This window comes from Protobothrops mucrosquamatus, unplaced genomic scaffold, assembly GCF_001527695.2.
Source record: "Protobothrops mucrosquamatus isolate PMUCROS unplaced genomic scaffold, P.Mucros_1.0 scaffold213, whole genome shotgun sequence".
NCBI classification, from domain to species: domain Eukaryota; kingdom Metazoa; phylum Chordata; class Lepidosauria; order Squamata; family Viperidae; genus Protobothrops; species Protobothrops mucrosquamatus.
Window position 1 is genome coordinate 723,511 of NW_015386567.1, and position 17,475 is coordinate 740,985.

At 37.5% G+C, this 17,475-nt stretch overlaps 1 pseudogene; it reads left to right on the forward strand.

The window, feature by feature from the left end:
* Nucleotides 1-800: 800 nt before the first annotated feature.
* LOC114922425 lies at nucleotides 801-5,736 on the forward strand (annotated as a pseudogene).
* The last annotated feature ends 11,739 nt before the right edge of the window (nucleotides 5,737-17,475 follow it).

Below are 17,475 nucleotides of genomic sequence, written 5' to 3' on the forward strand. Positions count from 1 at the left end.
CATGCACATAGTTAATGGTTTATTAAACATGACCTCTGAGAGCATTATCTTCCAATAATTGGACGTTTTGATTATTTCAGGTTTTAGTTAAGTATGTAAAATAGGCTGTCTGGAACAAAATAACATGCTCTGTACAGAAAGAGTGGGGGAAGGGCTGCCGAGTTAGGTTCCGCCAATGCAGACTTTGCAATTTTCTGACATCAGAATATACCACAGCTTTAGTACATTCTTGGTTGTACATCTACAACAAAATATAATTCTTGATGAAGTGTTTCACTGGAAAGAGGTTAACTGGGAGAAGGGGGAGACCAGAAAATAATTGCATTCTCACTCATGTGTTCACGCGGTTGGTAAGTGGTTTCTTGCTATTCCAGTTCACTGCTTGCAGCAGTAAATCAGCAGGCTGGAAACAAAAGGGTTACTCCTCTCCATAATAAAAATCGAAATGCCCTACTTAAGTCATATTGTAAAAATGAACAGAAAATAAAGTGTGGAAAAACGAAGAAGGGTGAGAAAGGATCGCGCAGCATGTCGGCTGAATATCTCTGCAAAGCTAAGAGAGGATGGGGGAAGGGGACGGTTTTCCTTTGGGAAAATGTCTCTCCCCCCCCCCTTCAGCTCTAGAAAACACACATCAATATCAGGAAAGACCTTCGTACAGAGTCAAATGGTACAGATATTCGGGGGGGGGGGAGGAGGAGAAGCACTTGGAGAAACGGTAAGATTTTTCAACTGGTTCTTGGAAAAGGCACACAAGGAAGCCATTAATTGTGGCTTTGCGTGCACACGCAAATCTTACACGCTGAAACTGTATAAAAGAAGGAGTCTCCCATATTCCGTCTCCGGGATATATGGTGCAGTCCTACCCCCCCCCCTTACCTGATCCTTTAATTTAAATAAAACGTATAGGCTAATGCCATAATTGAAATGGGAAACATATTTGTATCTTGCTGTAGCAAGAGACTGCCTAATGGAGGACTCCTATAGGCTGAGGATTGCAAAATACAAGACTGTGTGTGTAATGTGGGTGTACGCGCATTTCTCACACCCTCCGGCAGCTAAGAGGAGCCACCGTCCAATGAAAAGGCTCAGTTTCATAAAAGCTGGCCTCTGATTGGACAGAAGGGAAAGGGCATTGGGAACAAAGAAAAGTCCCTTTCAGGTACGGGAGTCTGGGCTTGCTTCACACTCTCGCTTCTCTCCAGTTCTGATTTCTGCTGTTCAGTAGTGCAGTAAAGGCAGCTGATTTATGCAGTGTGTGTAAGAGAAGCGAGCTCATGTGAGAGAATGAAAGACTCTTATGTTTTCAAGTTTTTTTTAATTTCAGTTTAGAAAAGCCTTTAATGATTCACGAAATCTGGTGCTCTTTTCTTCAAAAAGCCCCCCCTTAATCTGTCGAGGAAATTAATTTTTTTTTCCAAAAATAAAAAAAACAAAATCGGCTGCAACAAAACACACTCATTGCACTTGTAGAAGGAAAAGGTCAACTCGATTCGATACAGTAAGTACGACTGCGTGGTGTATCGATAGCACTTAGAGGGGATATCTAGAGCTATCTTATCTCTCTTATCTGTCTCTCTTTCATATGAAAAGGGGAGCGAGCGTTAAGAAATGTGTGCATTGCAAAGAGATCGGTGTAGGTGGGTTTAAAACTAAAATACACCAAAGGGTACGTAGGAGAGGGTGAAAGCATTGCAATTTCTCACACAAATCATCCTGAAAGTGCACTTGAGGGGAAGAGCAGGGGGAGGGAGCGCGCTAAAGCGTATTACCTTTTGGGGTTTAACTGACCAAGTGGGGGAAATAAAAAAAAAAAACGAGACTTAAAGATCAGCTTGCGTATCGCCTCGTCCCTTGCTTCGAGACCAGCCCCTAAAACAATCAAAAGAGCTTGATAAAAGAAAATCGAATTTAAGATCCTTTGGAAGGGGGAAGATTGTCTTCTCTCACATGCAAATAAACAATCTGCTGTTAAAAGTGGGGCCGGAGGAGGATGCCCGTGTGTTCTGGGTGCAGTGAATATTTTTCTATCACCCATTAAAAAGCTGCTCCAGTTCCCCTCCCCCGCCCATAGCAAAAAAAATAATAATAATAATGCTACCACAGAACTGCCATGATCCAATAAAGAAAATACTAATTTGAATGCCACGGAATGTTTTGTTGTGCTGGAGAGAAAGAGACATTTAAAAACCCCTCCACGATGCCATCCTCCTCATGGCGGGTCTCTGACGAATTCCTGATGGCACCGAATTCAAGGAAAGGGTGAGGAAGGGGCCCGATCGCCCTCCTCTCTCTGCGACAGACGGGTTTTGCAAACCTGGGGAGCTCATTTCACCTCTTACCTCGGGAGCAGCCACTTCTCGGGAGCAATGTTTCAGATGCATAACTTGTAGCTGCGCCAGCCCCCGAAGGTAGGGAGGGGGGAAAAAGAGGATGGAGGAAGAGAGGAAATAGACCCCCCCCCTTTTTTTTTTTAAAGACCAGATCAGTATTTTCTTGATACGGTTGTCACCCATTTTTTGTTCTCACGACAACCAATTGAGCCCTTGATCCTCACGTGATGTGAAAAGCTTGAACTGTAACAAAATCGCTCCTTTTAGGTGGTTGGTTGCTACTAACCCGCCCATCCCCCTCCCTCCCTTCCTCCCTCTTCTGTTTTCTCCCTGATACATTTCCAGCGAACCGACTCTGCAGTTTCCAATCTATCAACAATTCATTACAGGTTTTTTTTTTTTATCTTCCAAACACCAGCTAATTAAAAATACTAAGCCAAGCTTCGAAAGGCGAGGAGGGAAGAAGGAAATGTGAAAGATGAACCAGCGTTGGCTGAAACATTTTTCGAGGGTAGGAGGGGAGGACCAAACAAAATCTCTGTTCTAAAAATAATGACACATATTTTATCTCTTCGGATTCTTAATTACCGAATGGCTCATTCTATGAGCTGTTTGTTTTAAAACTACCTCTCCCCTCCAGGAACTGGTATTTAATTGGAAAAAAAAAAAGAGAAACCTATTCACCAAAAAACTTTAAATCATTTCCTCTGCTTAGGAATATTTGCTTCATTTTCATACTCTCTTTTTTTCAACACTCCATCAGATGTTTTGATAACTGGTTCATCAGACCCTGATTTTATTCCCTCCCTCTTCTCCCTTCCATCCCCCCCCCCTTCAAGTTAGTTCAAGAAGTCAGATCTATAAGCACGGGAGGGGAAAAAAAACCCCACTTCCCAACTAACAGGCGGAATCCAGCCCAGATTTTCAGTCCTTTCTCCCCCCCCCCCTTCACTAATTTTCCTCGATGTTAGCACATTCTGCCTTGTAACAACCGGACGCCTGTAGGTTTGTTTCATGGAATCATTACTTACTGATCAGGATGGCTACAGAAGCTGGAACTGAAGACTGGATGTGAAGTTGCGGAAAACATTTTGCAATTTTTATTTCTTTATTACAATCACATCTTGGTGCTTGTTCAAGAAAAGAAGAAGAAAAAATATTTTTTTTTGATGCTTGTGGCTTCTGGTGTTTTGAATGTGAAATACTATCTTCCAGCCTGTGAAGTTGTGAGGAACAAAATACTTAAGAAGGAAAACCATATTTATTTTTTTCAAAAAAAAAAAAAAAAGGTGGGAGGAAAGAACCTCTTTCGTGTGCCAAAAAGGAAGGAAATATGTTTCTTGACGATTACTCTGCCCGAAATGTTAGTTGGTTTTTACTTCTTGATTACTTGCTCTTTAAGTAAAATGAAGTGGGATATTGAGTTCTTGCTGAGACCAGCAAGAACAGAATTTTGATTCTCTGGCTTAAATTAAAAAAATGATAAAGGATTAAAGGTAAGCAATGTACATAATATATATGTAAATATTTGGACACAGACATTAAGAGAAAAAAAGATTCCTTTTAAAATAATTCTAGCTAAGCTGTGTCAAGCACACACTCCTTTGCGGTTAGAGGCCACCTTGGTGTATAGCGTTTAAAGTGTATGTCTTAATCAGTTTCCTGTACAGTCAGTAATACTATATTTAACAGTCTGAGCAATAGGTGACCTAAGTGGACATTAGAACCACTTTGAGATGTGTTATCTTGAATGCATTTTAAATAGAAATGGTGCATTCTCTTCCCTCAGATTAAAAATATTAAAATGAATGTACTTTTATTGTTGTTTGTTGTTCTCAGTGACTCTTCCTTAGAGAAGCAAGCTAATTCAGCCTAGGGAACAGATACAGAACTTGAAGGGGGTGGTGATTTTTTTTTTTTTTTGGTAGGTAAAAATGGGTTTTAGAAGAAGCTCCCTCTTTGTACTTAAATGATAAAGAATCACATTTGATATTTTTGAATTTTGTGGATTTAAATGCTGTAATTTAAGAGTTTGATTATTTTGGGCTTGGGGTTTTTTTGTTGGTTCGTTTTTTGGGCACATGGCATTTTAAGAAATGATCATGGATGATAGGATGCAACTGTAGAAAAGGGGCTTATTATCAAAGGCTTCAGTTTTACAGACCTCTCAAAAATTAATATATGGAGTGTCTTTTCTTATGTGCCTCTAATATCAGTTTGACTGTATTCTGATAAGACCCAGCCAAGAAATATTCGACTTTTCCCCTTCCTCACAGGAAAAGGTGGACCTGGACTTCAGGGTATATACCCAGATATACCTGGGGGAGGAAAGCAAGAAGAGTTACACTTTAAAAAGCCCCACGGAGATAAACGAATGTCCCCTCATCTACAAAGGAAAGTTCGTCTGATTTTTACTCAAGAGTTCTCATCTTCAGGATGTCATTGAACACTTCCACTGCTGGCAAAGGTGTGGATCCAAACACAGTTGATACCTACGACAGTGGTGATGACTGGGAAATCGGGGTTGGGAATTTAATAATTGATTTGGATGCAGATTTGGAGAAAGACAGACAAAAGTTTGAGATGAATAATTCCACCAATTCCAAGGATTGTGGGAGTCTTGCTTCTAGTGGAGTTAATCCTACCTCAGCCTTAGCTGATGGCCTAAAATTTTCTTCTGTTCAGCCCCCTGCTTCTCAGGGGAATTCCTCACACAAAGAAACTAGCAAATCAAAAATGAAAAGGAGTAAAACTTCGAAGGATGCTAGTAAATCTCTGCCTTCTGCTGCCTTGTATGGAATTCCTGAAATCAGCAGTGCTGGCAAGAGGCAGGAAGTCCAAGGGCGCCCAAGCGAGGCAGGTGGCATGAATTCAGCACTGGGTCAAAGTATGAGCAGCAGCCCAAATGGCAATAATAGTACCACCAGCATCAATAACAGCACTCTTGCCTCTTGTGGGAAAAATAAAGAGGAGAAAACAGGTAAAACACAAGCCAGCAGAGGCTCCAAGCGGGATAAAGATGGAGGGAAATCCAGGAAAGACAGGCAACTTGATCTACAGCAAGGACCCTCAAACAACTCTAGCCAAACTGCTCCTGGGCACTTGTATAGTTTTGGGGCCAAGGGAGGTTGTGCTGGGAGCAACATCCCTTTCAATTGTACCTCCTCCACAGCTGGGGATACGAACAAAAGTGCTCCAGATTCAGGGTTAATGGGGAACTCTATTTTGATAAAGAAAGAAGAGGAAGAGGAGGAAAGCCACAGGAGAATAAAAAAGCTGAAAACAGAAAAGGTAGGAGTAATTCACCATTCATTGTTTGATAAACTTTGAACAACTCTGCTTCTGTTTGTATATTGTCCAGTTTTTCTTTGTGATTAATTTTCTCAACCCGCCTACCTATGGCCTGGGGTTATATGTTATCTGACTGGAGTGTTTGGTTTTTAGGAAAAGATATCTAAATTGTCACTTTGATGGGTTTTGCCTTCATTGTGTTTTTATCTTGCAAGTTGGGAGGTTGTTGTCACTGCTGTTTGGAATGCAGCCTTTTGTGTGCATCCTACATTGAAATCCTGGTGATTTCTATTGGGCAAGGAGGTGTTCTGTCTCTCCGGGTATCTGAATAAACTTGCACCATCCTTTGATTACAAGGAAGAGCGATTAAACAGGTTCTTAACTCCTTTAGCTCCTTGAATTAGAGAGATAATCTTGGTGTGTGTGTGGGGGGGAGGGGGTTGTTAGAGAGTTATTGCCTCTTGTACAAAAGCCAAGACGCTCTACATAATTCAGAAACTGCCATAAGGCGTGCTTTGTCAGCAGGCATGCCGTGTGCTTAGAAGCTGTTGGTGCAAGTCCAGTGGGGGAGGGGAACCCACACTGTCCTGAAACCTGTGTGTACAACCTTTATCTCCAAATATAGATGAACACTTTGTCCTCTGTCCAGAAGTCTCTTTTCTTCTTATCTACATTCTCAGAGAGTTCCTGGATGTGCACTGCCTATTTGTTGAATAGCTGAAAAATGTGTGTGTTTTTCTTCCTCTTCACTAAAGTCTGAAGAATGTGCTCTGTTAAGGATAAATGGCCTTGCATTGTGAGGGGAAGTGGAAGCTACTGATTTCTCTTGGCTGCTCACTGGGGCAGGGTTTGGAGTAAGCACCAATTGTTCTGTATCCAGAAGACAGAAGGTTTCTTTGTCATCCAGGGAGCTATTGTTAGGTTATAATTAAGACTCAAATTAATTCCACAGGTTGTTTAAACAAAAAACAACCCCTCCCTTATTCCCATGCAGAATAATCGCTTGCAACATGATTGTATACAATCATCTTGACATTATTCCTCTTTACAATTCCCAGCCTAATATCCAAAAGTGAGAAAGTTTTTAGCTGGTTTATTTAGCACACTACAGTTTAAAGAACTGTAAAGATGTTTTATTTAAAAGATGTTTGGTGAATTTGCATAATATACTTTAGTAAATATTAGGCTCCTGCAACCTCCTCATCAGTAAATTGTTTGCTGCAAAAAATTGTGTGGTTTAAAAGATGAGAGATTATCGCCGAGGTAATTAATTTAGAGCACATAAACCTTATTTAATATATAAAATTTAATCCTTGTTATAATGCCTGCAAACTAGGGCTTTGAATGGTCTGTGTTTCACTCTCTTCCTCCTCCCCCTGTTCCCTGCTGCTACCCTCAGCCAGTTGAAAAAAACTAGCTCGGTTTACATCCTAAATTTGGTTTGTCTTCTGGGTTAGTGCAGTGCTTCTCTTTGGTCTGAAAACTATCCTAAAATCCATGCTTGTTTTTTTTATTAACTTAGTACAGTAGGCATTTGCTTTTGTTGCCAATAGTCTTCAAATTGTAGTTCTCTAATCTGCTTTAACTATCTAGATAAATTGCCCTAATCCAGTCTTCACAATAGTTGTGGTTAAAGAGTCAGAGGCATTTGATTGGATTCAGTGGATGCCTGGAATGTGGGAGGTGCTGCCCTTTTGTAACCCCCTTAGCCTTTTAATCTTTCAGCCAAATGTTCACATTCAACAATTTTGTTTAGCTGGCAATCTGAACATTTCAGTATCTGAAAGGCTGCTGTCATGGCAACAAGAGATTAGAGAGTGGTGTGGTTTTCTCCAGTTTTTGTGTTCCTTTTCATACCAGTTGCACAGGAAATTATATGAGGAATGAATTCATACACAAGCAAGTACATTTCAGCCAGTGTAATGTAAATGAGGTAATGTGTAAACTAGGAACAAACCAGTCTGGAGTAGCTTTTTTGCCAAAAGAACACTTCTCATTTCAGTTCTTGTCTGTATAGAATTGGTAGAGCTTGAATTACCAGTAACACCCACTGCTGCTGCCTTATATTGACTTTAATGGCTTCACTTGTTAGAGCCCTGCAGAGCTGCCCATTGTCTCTGAAAGGAGGATGTTGGCTTGCTGTCTTAAACATCCTGAGTTTTTTTTTCTTTTACTATTGAGGGAAATTCCTTTTAATCAAGTCATGTGAATGTAAAACTAAGAATATGGCTGTTTTCAAGCAGGATTTAAAAACAAACAAACATCCAAGGACAGCCTTGTTGAGAAAAAAAACCCTGAAAATTAAATTGGCATTTATTGAGAGACAAATTGGTGAAGAGCCCAAAATAAAATCTTTCTTGGCTTCAGCATGGCTCTGGCAACAGTGGGTGACTGAATTAGTTTATACACTTAAATCTGAATGTCTTTTAACTTGTTTCTTTTTTAAATTAAGCAATCTCTGAACATTTAAACTCTTTTCTTTCTTTCTCTGAGGTTTCTTTCTTGGAATGGAGCTTTTTTTTAACAACAACAAAAAGACAGTTAAAGCATAAAAGCTGCTTCCTTAGTGGTGATTCCTATTTTTTTATTTATTGCCAGTTTTAAGTTTCTTCTGTTTGTCTGTTGAAGCCATGCAAAAATGTGTTCAGTGGAATCCTTTGGCATCCACTAACTATTTCTTTTAAGTTTGCAAAATGTCAGAGGTTATGTGCTTGTTCAACCCTTTTGGTATTTAGCATACCAATTACATGTTTCAGTGAGTAAAACAAAGGAAAAGGTTTGGTTGCCAGGATGTGACAGGAGGGGCTGGAATGTTAAAACTTGCTCCGTTTCAACATTGCCAAATTTCAACTATCAAGTTACAGAAAAATTTAATCAACCTAAGATTTTGTTGTCTGGTGGTTTTTGATATTTTGGCTCCTGTTCTTCTGCGTGTTCACCAGTTTGCATGAGAATTTTATATAGCTTCACATATAACTTCATATATAATGTATATAATGTAATGTAATGCATTTAATTGGGATGTGTGTTAATTGGCTGTTCTTTAGAAATAGTAGAGGATGAGCTGTTCACTGTTTTATCAGCCTGCAAAGCAATAGTCTGTTGGAATGAAGTTGCTTCTCTGTATTCATGTATATTTATTGTAGTATGAAACTTGTAACTGGTTGTTGTACACATCCTGTGCTTTTTCATGTTTCCTTTAATGTTGTAGGATTGTGGACATTTTGAAAATGTTTTGACTTCATGGGGTTATGGAAGTATATGTTGTTTTTAAATATGCCCATGAATGCTAGGATTTGGGACTCATTTATTCATTGTTGAGTGAGAGAGGGGGCAGAAAGGTCACGGGTTATAGCTAAGAACAAAGTCCATTGTGATTTGACAGCAAACAGTTTTGAAAGCTACATAAGAGATTTAGCTGTTGAAAACACTGATAACTATTGGGTGCTTAACAATGAGCTCAGTTTGGAGTTCTTAATGTTCTATAGGGTTGTCTAGTAGTGTGACCACATTTGGGGGGGGAGAGTGGAGGTGAAGAGATCCTGTGTTTAGGCTGACGAAAGCTTTCTTTGTGAACCTACTGACCCCCTCAGACAAGGTCCATTCTGTATTGAATTCCTCAGTAAGGTTAAAGTAACACTGAAACAGTAGAGAATGGTGAGAAGCATTTATACAGCAAAACATTTAAAAAGATTTTCTCATTGTGAACAAATGGCAAAAACAAATTGGTTTGACATGAGATAGCATAAAATTTTATTATAAATAACTTCATAAATACCCAGTTGAAAAAAGAAAAAAATGTAAAGCTATATTGAGATTACGTTTATTCTCTTTATTTTAAGGAGTTTTCCTTAAATTATAGCTTTTTTTATTATAGCTATACAAGTACTATTTTTGTAAAGCAGCATTTCATGGTTCAGTAATTGAAAAGAATGTTAAAACTGCCAAGCATAAATATCATATAACCACAGAGGTGTTCAGTAACAACATTCCAAATAAAGTGGAATGTATGCTATGTTACTTCTAATTTCCAGAGTAAAACAGAGATGAATAAACTGATTTGCTGACCTTTGTTTTTAAATTTCAAATGTTTAACTGTAACTTTGTAGATTAATCTTAAATATCTAAAATAAAAAAAAATACAGGGATGATATATATTATAGCCAGCCATATTTTTAATGAAAGGTTAGTTTGACACTGAATAATTTAGAGAATACATAATCGACTCCAGCAGGCAACCACAATGAGGGTCAGTTTTTCAAAAGACTCATTACTTAGCAAGTGGTTGAATTATTCCATCAATTTTTTTCCCAGAGGCAAAAAAGAAAAAAAAGGAACTTGGAAGAGAGAGGGAAATCTCCCAAAGGATAAATTTAGTGAGTTAATACCATTTATCAAATTGTATGTGATAAAAGCTGTCCACTTACATTTCCAAGAAAGGAACACTTTAAAAATGTTAAGTAAAATTATTGATATATTAGGTGAAAACAGTTTTTTCTAAATGGAAGCTCTAAATTTCTTAATTCTTAAGCAGTAAGATTCTTGATTGTTGATCACGCACCTTGGATAAAACATCATCCGGTCTTTGTTTGAAGTCTGTTATTGAAGCTAATGACTGGTCTTGTGCCCCCTTGAGATAAATGACATTATCTCTGAGTAGGCTGACAGGAAACAGGCATGTTAATGGTGAAGCTGCAGGGAGGATCTGCTGTAGTTCTGACAAAAGAGTAAAGCATGGACCCCTGGTTGTGATCATTAACAAACAATGCATTCCTGCTTTTCCTGGCAGGGCTGTGAAAATTGGAAAGCTACTTTATCAACAATTACTTAAACCTTAAAACTACTTGTCCCCATCTCAGTTATAAAAATTGTGATCCTTTTCAGAGGAAGAAAAAAGCTTTAGCATTTAGTAACAGGGATTCTGTTCTATGTATGAGTTATATTTACTATAGTATCACTGGCTTTAAAATGAAAAAAAAAAGTGTAATGAACGAACCTTGTTGGGATCAATTCCCAGGGGGAACCTATTAAAAGGCCACAAAAACAAAGCAATAGAACACTGTTAGTTGTCATCTACAACTTACCTCAAGCCACTGAAACATATTACTAATAAGCTGCAACTCATATTTTACAATGATGCTGCATTTTCTATTCACAGTGCATTATCTGCACTGCATAGCAGACCCATGTTTCAATATTGTCAATCACCCAACCTTAAACAGATCTTCACAACCATTACAAACAATAGACAATATGGAACATCCCTGATAACAAATCAAATGTCTAATTTGCCTTCACATTTGCGCCAACAGTACATCACAGACCCAAAAACTTTATACACAAGATTAGAGATAAGTTTATATGTTCTTCCTTTAATCTGATATATTCTACTACCGGTATTTGCCGAAAAAAGCCACCCTGGATTTTGTTATTTTTCACAAAATAACAAATTCACACAAGTTTGACATCAACATTCAAAATGAAGATAAAATAACGCTGGCATATTTTAATCCAGGACATTCAAGATCTCAAGGTAACTGTTCTGGAACAGTGAAACTACACCAGCAGGTTTGAATGAGAAATTGCTTAACTCACAAACATCAAAGGTTTCAACTATTTCAGAAAGTCTTAACAAATAATGGCTTTAAAATACACTACCATTTCTAATTGATATGATAATTATAATCTTATTTCACATTTAACTTACATCAGCATTACCACTTTTACATCATCAAGATGAAGTTATGATTTGCTATAGTCTGAAAAAGTATTACCAGACTCCTGATTTTTGGCTACCATATACTAAGATGGCTTGACTTCTACAACGCCTCTTAGGAATCTAATTAGCAATATGGTACTTATATCTTGTATTATTAAATTATTTGAACAATCTAAATTTATAATCTAGTTTAAAACATTTTGAGATAATGTTATGTCTTCCTAGTACTAGTACCAACAGCAGTAAGAATATATGTTTAAAATGTTTATTGAAATGTGCAAACAACTTGAATTTCATGGAAATTGAAACTTTTAAGGATATACTAATGGTAACCGTATACCACATAAACACTACATTTTTGTGTCTTTTTACTCCTTATCATCCAGAATCTCCTACTTTTCTTTAGCCCTTGGAGAAAGAAATGTTGTTCAGAACACTACTACTTAAAACTCAGTTTAGCCATATATCCTTATATCTGAATTTAAACATTTTGACAGGACAGAATCATTCTTATTTATAGTGCAGTTTATTAGTATTAATTAAAGTATGTATTAAAGACTCTGAATATTCATTGATTGATTTCTTATAGCAGCTGTTATGCTAAACCACTGATATATACGCTAGATCAGGGGTAGGCAACCTCGGCTCTTTTATGACTCATGGACTTCAACTCCCAGAATTCCTGAGTCAGCTATGCTGACCCAGGAATTCTGGGAGTTGAAGTCCATGAGTCATAAAAGAGCTGAGGTTGCCTACCTCTGCACTAGATAAAGAAGTAAAGACTTGCAGCTTTCATGGATGACCTCAGTAAGCTTTCATGAGCCTCCAAGATTTTTATGGTATTTTTTAATATGCAGTATTTTCATAGGAAGCAGTTGTGTCCATACTCAAAATTTGAAGGATTCCTATTTTTACCTAATATGTGCCTATGTCATCTCTGTCTTTCTTGCCTCCGTCCTGGTGATTCTCCTGGTCAGTTGATCCCACAGCTGTGGAGATCACATCAAAAACCCTGGACAAAGTGACACTGGAAACTCCTGAAAGCTAAGCAGAGGTTGTTTGAGCTCAACTTTGGTTTCACATGACACTTTCTAAGATTTCTCACTGTAAGCGATCGTTAAACCCTTTTCTGTTGCTTTCTCCTTGAATATAACAAATAAGGTGAATTGATCTAATAGTTTTTGATGTAGCTAGTAAAGAAAGATACCGCATGTACAGAGACTGAAAATATGTTGAAATTTCTTGCCACTTGTTTTATATCATAAATCATGGAAAGTGAGAAATCAGAAAACAGTGAAAAGGGCAGTGCATTATAGTAATTAGTGCTCAATAGAAAACAAAAATAAGTTAGAAAGCAAAGATGTAGAACAGGTGACTTAGTATTTGGGTGGCACAGAAACCAGCTGTAGAAACATTTAGGGCTCTCACAAGTAGAGAATATATAAGAGCATAAGATTGTCCTTTAGGAACAATTGGAGGAAGAACAAATTTGAATTAGAGCAGTGGTTCTCAACCTTTTTAATGCTGCAACCCCCAACCGGTCGTAAGTTGAGGACTAAACCAGTCGTAAGTCGAGGACTAAACCGGTCGTAAGTTGAGGACTAAACCGGTCGTAAGTCGAGGACTACCCAACCGGTCGTAAGTCGAGGACTTTCCCTGCCCGGGAGCGCCACGCATGCGTGGTTCCGCCCCCTGCGCCGGCCGAGGCGTAGCTGGCAAGCGGCAGAGACGGAGCAGGCTGACCACCAGCTGGCCCAGCCCAAGGGAGGTAAGGCACCCGCCGGAAAAGGGGAAAAAATGGTGGACAAAAAAAATGGCGGACAGCCTTGCTTGGCGACCCCCGTGAAATGGTTAATCGACCCCAAATGGGGTCGCGACCCATAGGTTGAGAACCGCTGAATTAGAGGTTCACTAAATACCATAATTGTATAATTATTGGGAGTTCTAGGAAAAAGTGACTTTTCTTTCTCCAACCAACACATCCTGTAATGCCAGAAATTAAGCTATGCTTTCTATGAGAACAGTTACCTTTAAATAAATAAATGTATAATTTTTTTTAAAAAAATCACAGCAGATCATGAAAGCAACCAAATGAGAACAACTGTTTGCGTTCATGAGGGACATGATGTGAAATTAAATTTTGTTCCCAATCAGTTGCTTATTTGTGTATTTGGATAGGTGTACTCAAAATGTCAAAATGGATGGACACTTTTAATATATGCAAATAATGAGTAGTAGGCAGTATGTGGTCTCTTGGAAGGAAGAAAAATTCAAAGAAAAAATGACTGTGAGAAGTGCAGGTTTCTCTTTTTTGTTGCTATATAGCAGGGATGTCAAACTGCCGGTCCATGGGCCGGATGCATCATAGCGAAACCGCGCCCACCCCATTGCTGGCAATGGCAAAAAAGTTGTGATACGTCACATATCATGTGACGTTGCAAGTTTGACATTCCTGCTATATAGAAATGAAAGTTGAATATGGCAGGAGAATTTTTAATGTAGTGGGAATTTATTACTTCTAGAAAAAATAAGAAAATATAACATCAAGAATGGATAAGTGTTAAATAAATAGGGATTGTTATGACCAAATTACAACCTGCACCCTGGCAATTAGAAGCCACTTGAGACCATTGTGGTGTGGTGGCACCTATTTGACAGTCCACCCCTTGAGCCTTAGGGATCCAATTAATTTTTAAATGGCACATAGGGAATTTCTTATTCTTCTGAACAATTCTGTTCAGAGCCTGTTAAGCAATTGGCAGTGGGTGTTGAATTGAGTACTAGATTTTATTGTTCCTAAGTAGCCTCTTTTGGGGGATTGGTTCAATTGGTATCTTGGTCTACCAGTAGAATATAAAAGGGAGTGAACGGCACAATCAAATGGTTATTTGATCTAAAAAGAGAATGTGTCACTAGACCAGGGGTAGGCAACCTTGGCTCTTTTATGATTCGTGGACTTCAGCTCCCAAAATTCCTGAGCCAGCCATGCTGGCTCAAGAATTCTGGAAGTTGAAGTCCACGAGAAATAAAAGAGCCAAGGTTGCCTACCCCTGCACTAGACTCAAGATGTTGATTGTTAATGCCAGATCTGATTGCAATAAGACCATCTTCATTCCTTCATGACTTAATGTTGAATGGGGTAGGAAACGGCTTGGTGAAGGCAACAATGTCACCTTACTGGAGATCTATCTAGCTGGCATCAGGTCCTCCAGGATGCTTAGGGACATGGTTGGGAAAGGAATATAGCTCTGGTCATGTCAGCCTTCACAGATAAACTAGACAAGGAACATTACTAGTGATCTGGGTCCTTCTGGATTCATGGTTTATAGTGTGATATGTTGAGAGGTTCAGGAGGTTCAGGAGGTGCTACTGTGCCAGTGCTGATGCTTTGAAACAGCCTTTCAAATGGATATTTGCTATTGTTTTGGACATAATTGACTGAACTTTTATACATGGCATTCATAGATATGAGAATGGTAGAGTAGAAATTAGCTAGGGTGAAATAAGGTCCAGTAGAAATGTGATAATAAGGAAAATAAATAGGATTAATGTGCAAGATAAATATATAAAGAAAGAGTGAAAGAGTTAAGAGAAAAAAACCAAGAAAATTATGGTTGAGTGACTTGAGCTTCAGAAAGAGAGACGACGAGAGGCGTTTATGAAGCATTATATGATGTGATTGAAGCAAGAATGGTTTGTAAGACAGAAGGGTATGGAGATGCAGTGAATGGTGTAAGCTAAATTTAGCTATATTTCCTTTTGTATAATATTATATATAAATATATTTATACAATATATAATATTTATTTATATAATTTTATATACATACATTTAAACAATATATATAATTATATATTTTATATCTTTATATCTTTTTCTATATATATTCTATAGCTTTAATTTATTTTGCTCACTTTTTCTGTTTGTACACTTTCTCTAATCTTTCTTATTCAGAAAATTGATAGTATGGTTTATATATACATAGGTCTATTGTTTATGATCTAAAAAGGCTGAAGGGAATCAGTGATGGCATAAGTGCCACAGCTGCAGTTCGGTGGGGATTCGCAGCCTTTTCCCTTCCCATGAAAAGAAGTCCAAAGATTCAAAGAAGGAAAGGAAGAGTTCCTAATGACTGAGATGTTCAGCCCATATTCACTATGATCTTGCTGCTAGGTTTTTGCAAAATTATCTTTCTGATAAACAAAATGCCAAACGCTTTACCTAATTTATTTCCAATATTTTATTGTGGGAAAAAGTCTCTTCCACCCCTATGTTTTTTTTTTTTTCCAATATAAAATTTTATTATTTTCATCATAAAAAAAACACATCACAAATATTTCACAATGCTATATAAAAAGCCCCCACCCCCCACCCGCCCACCCCCCGGACTTCCCAAACCTAATCCCAGGATAATATTCAAATATAAGTAAACAAATATTAATATCTCTAACTCCACAAAGTATATTATTCTACATGAGTAGGTAACATGTATTAAAAAAAAGAAAAACAAGTTTACTAAAAACCTAAATTATATTCCACCACTCTGTACTTNGTATCCATAGATATTGTTTCTCCTATATTTTGAGCCCATTTAATCATGCAATCTTTAACTAACTCAGTTTCAGAATCCAATTCTAATAAAACATTATATATCCTTCTAATGTGTCCTTTAGCATCGTCCCTTACTTGTTTCAAAAAATTCCCATCTTCCATGGAAAAAGTAATCTTTTTATCAATTCGCCATCTCTCTTGAATTTGTCTATACACAAGCCAAGAAAAGTCTGGATTTTTCTGTTTCAAAACTTCTATTGATTTCAGGCACCAATTTCTTCCACCCCTATGTTGTTAGTGGTACAGTTGATCTTGTTAATACTGTTGTTAGCTATAGCAATTTATTTTAAAGATTCAGTTGTTCACAGGTTAGGTAAACTATTCCAATATAATTGGATTCACTCCCTTCAAACAAGAGCTACTCCTTACAATTTTCTTGCTGTCCAAAACAAATAAGATGACTAAGCAGTGCTCCTGATTTAATCACTTTCCCTCTTTCAGATCAGTGTCTGTGATGTGCTTTTTGGTGTATGATTTAAATCTAAAATTTGTACACAACAACCTTTTCAAACGATCATTTTAGAATTATTGTTTCCTCATTATTAATTCAAAAGATAAAGAGACGTGGGTAGAAGCCATGTCTTTGCACATTTTATTAAGAAATCAGTTTAATGATTTCCTGTAAGTGAATAATAACTGGATGAAATCCCATAAGTGAATAGTAACTGGATGTTTTTGAATAAAAGTAACACAATATGATACAGAATTTTATTTATGATAGGAATGTGATAGAAAGCTTGATAAGCCTGCAGTTCATCCATCTTAATGTATTATAAATCAAGTCATATGATGTCCATGTAGATAAGATCAGTTTGTCACCAGAATTATGTTTTTTCCGGGTGTGCTAAATAGAAGTTAAAGTGATTATTTAGGTAATTAAAGAGGGTGTAGTTTCTTATTCTTCATCAGAAATAAAAATAAAGGTGTACCTTTAAAATAGGTTAAGGTTTTATTTTAAATCAAGAGGAGTCAGTGATTTAAATCATGGTTTCTTTGCTAGTTAGGAATATTCTATACCAGAAGATTACCTCAATCCCCACAATGAATGGCTGCAAAAACTGATGGAACTAGCAGAGATGGCTAAATTGACTGTTTTGATTAAAGAAAAAAAATATAAATACTTTTATTTCTATGTGGAAACCACTTCTGGACTTTATGCTTGAGGTGGAAAAAATGAAACTTTGATTTTGGGCTTTACCGATTAGATAGACTTGTTGTTATCAAAATGGCTAGTTTATACTATTATGTAAAAGTAAAAGGTTGAGGTTTGATGTTAATGTTTTATTCTACTGCACCAAAGAGAGTCGGAAGTTTTTGGACTTGGCTTGGTTACAGCTTCCCAATTGAAACTACGGTTAAGCCTATCCATATGTTGTGAAATTAGAAAGTTTTCATCATGTCTTCTGATTGCTAGTTGCTATTCATGGATGAATTCTGTCAGTCATCTGCCTGTTTGTCCTATGTAGTGGCTGTGGCAGTCATTACACTGTATGTTGTAGATGACTCTTGTTTTTTTCTTCT